General features: G+C 31.0%; 1 long non-coding RNA gene across 3 annotated transcripts; it reads left to right on the top strand.

Moving 5' to 3' along the window:
• The first annotated feature begins 947 nt into the window (after window positions 1–947).
• LOC139106371 (uncharacterized) lies at window positions 948–2,412 on the top strand. Of its 3 annotated transcripts, XR_011546344.1 has the most exons (4): window positions 1,318–1,649; window positions 1,714–1,792; window positions 1,866–1,911; window positions 1,988–2,412. It is a non-coding gene; the product is annotated as an uncharacterized lncRNA (long non-coding RNA). The 3 variants fall into 3 exon arrangements; XR_011546343.1 differs by having other exon boundaries at window positions 948–1,649; window positions 1,714–2,174; window positions 2,255–2,412; XR_011546342.1 differs by having other exon boundaries at window positions 1,438–1,649; window positions 1,866–2,412.
• Window positions 2,413–3,208: the final 796 nt, after the last annotated feature.

Below are 3,208 nucleotides of genomic sequence, written 5' to 3' on the forward strand. Positions count from 1 at the left end.
ATATGGCTTGATCTTTAATGGTTTAATAATTATTAAGGATTTTACGCGGCTGATGTATCAGGAGAACATGAGTGGGTAACTTTAAAAATTTATAAGTCCAAAACTAAGGCAGATTAAGAAATGGTTTATAAGGGTTTGTTATTAGTTATTTAAGGCTCTTTAGAACGTATATAACAAAAAGTAAAAATTATTAAATTTTTAATTTTATGTTGGTTGATCGAGAGTCTAAGTTCTATAAGAGAGCTCACGCGGCTAAGTCCATCGTATAGTCTGTGCGGCTAAGTCCATCGTTCATTTTCGCGGCTAAGTCCGTCTCGAAATTCATACTTAGTAATTTTTATAGATGAAAAGACAAGAGTACGCGCGGCTAAGTCCTATGCCTTTACCATTCTCGCGGCTAAGTCTTTGTACGTACATTTATATATATGGTTCGAGGACCGATTGACTACGGGTATTATTTAAATTAATTAGGTATGCAAGGTGAGTAAAAATTATTATTAGGGTATGGTTTTAAAGGAAAAGGTTCAAGGTTTAATTTAAATTAATCAGCATATTTTTATGATTATTATTTTTAAAAATATTAAGGGTTAAACTTGTGGTCCCGGTAATTACCGTTAGACGCAGATATATATGTATGTACATTGGCACTTACTGGGACTTTTGCCTTATAACGGGTGACTTTTCCTTTAATTCTTTTTATAAATTAGGTTTTTGATTTTATATAGAAAATGTTATAATAAAAGTTATTATAGGTCTTATAGGCTTTTCAAAAAAATTATAATTAATATTGTTTATTATCAAAAGTTATATATTATAAGTTATATATATATTATTATTTAATAATGGTGTGATTATTTTCATATATTCTGTTTCTATAGAGAGAGACGAATACAGCTATATAATTTTTTCTATCAGTTATATTGTTTTTTATATTTTATTTTATTTTTATACGATTTGATTTGTGGTTCCTTAGTTTCATAAGAGAAAAGTTGAACTGAGAGATTCAAATTCAGGAAATTTTTATATCTCGGAAACTATTACAGATACCGAAAAAATGGTATATACAAAAGTTTTTGTATTTTTAACAACAAGATTGATAGCCATCACAGTTTTTATATTTTATATATAATTTTAATTGTTTATAACAATTGATATTAAAAAATGTCTTATTATGAAACTGTTATTTTTACGTATGTTGTTACCGTAAGACAGAAGAACATGTTTCTATATATTTTTTATTTATATATCATTGTTATAAGTTTTATTTTCAATAGTTAATAATTGTTCATAAGATTTGTTAGTAGGAGTTGTCACAAAATGTCGGTTTCTTGGGTCTACATGTGTAATTGAGTGTAGTTAGAGTAAATTTAATGGGTCAGGTTATGATTGGTTGGCTCTGGACTTGACTTAAAACGGACTTATTGTAGATGTCGCTTGTGTCTCTTTAAAGATTTGTCGAGTGACTGTACTACAAGTGGTGAAATTTATGAATGCCGGTGTAGTTGGTGTAGTAGAATTATTTTTAATAATATGATTTTTGAAAAATTTTCGCCGGTGGTGAAGTTTTTACCCGTGTTAATAAAACGTCTCCTAGTCGTCGCAGGATGTGACATCTCCCTTCATGGGGAAGTTCGGCCTCCGAACTTTAAGTAAGGTTATGTTTTTGTATATATTTGTTAAAGTATTTTGTTTAATTATTTATATATGTTTCAGGATAGCAGTAGGATCAGTCGATCGCAGAGTTGAATAAAGGATTATATTATTATGGAGTTAGTATAGCTGATTTTCAATGGTATGTAATAATGATTTATTATAGCAAAGTTTTAATTGTATTTTACAAAGTCTAACTACTTTATATGTTTCAGGGTATTTAATAAAGCGTACAATGTTCCCCTTATACCAAATTACTAGGTATGTATGTTCTATATGTATGTATTTAAAGTATATAAATTTAATGTATTCTTAATTATGATATTTTCTATTCTAGGTTGAACATTTTGGAGGTGGCTCTTTGTGGAACAATTTCATTTTTCCATCACCAGTATTAGATAAGTATATAGTATTTAAATTCTATTAAGCTTGGATTAAGGTTAGGAGTTATTGTATTTATTAATGCTTTTTTTTTTTTGTTTTATTGTAGGTTTATTAGTGGAATAGCTTGGTTGATTAATAAGGTATGTTATAAATGTATAGCAGTTATATAAATGTTATTTTTATTTACTTTATAATATATATATATTTCTATCTATTTTAGTATATCCCATCACCAAGATGAACGCATACGCTGCTACTACTACTACAACTATAACAACTTTTTAATGTTATATTAGTGATAATGTATATATAATACTATAAAATACATTTGTTTTTATAATATAAGCGTGTTTAATTAATATAATAAGCCTTGGCCAGTTAATTGACCATTTGTAATATTGTTATATAAAGATAGGTTTTTTTTTTATATTATATGGTGTTATATATTTTTTTTTTTTTTTTAGGATTAATAGCATATACTTATAATTAAGGATTAATAGGTTTTATAATTCTCATACGTTTGTAATTGTATTTTAAGTTGGAACATTTTGTTGTGAAATGATTAAGTCGCAAATCAAATGATAAATCATTCGTTCGATTCCGTAATAATGTTGAATTACATAAGTACGACAAGTGTAACAATCGATCGCTCGTCGCGTTTGAATAATCAATCGGTAGCATCTACCACAGTGCATAGTAGTATGTTGTAAATTTCGTGAGATTGCATGAAATTGTCGGAAAGTTGTGTTTGGTCTGTCAGGAGCGCAAAATATATGCTCTGCAGTAGCGCACTGCGGGCACATCACCATATAATTTTCGACTTGTATATACCAAGCCGAATGACAGACTAAATTGTATGCCGGCATCGCGTTAAAATGTAAATAATCTCTATAATACGGGGGTACCTGCACGTGCGTCGGCTGTGGCAGTGGCGGGGATCCCTGAGGAACTCTTGTGGTGTGATCCCGGTCCCTCACATGCTCCATATAGGTTGGCCTGTCGTTTATGTAATCGTCCCGAGGGGAGTCCGGTGCCCGCGTTGTCTGCGTAGCAATCGATGGTTCCGGGGATGGTTCCCTCGGTCGCACCGGGGACGCTATCCCAACAGGGCGCATCGCGATGTATCCCTCGTTGTCATAGTTTGTCTGCGTGCTCACATTGTCTTCCTGTTCCG

Source organism: Cardiocondyla obscurior, linkage group LG11, assembly GCF_019399895.1.
Source record: "Cardiocondyla obscurior isolate alpha-2009 linkage group LG11, Cobs3.1, whole genome shotgun sequence".
Classification (NCBI taxonomy): Eukaryota; Metazoa; Arthropoda; class Insecta; order Hymenoptera; family Formicidae; genus Cardiocondyla; species Cardiocondyla obscurior.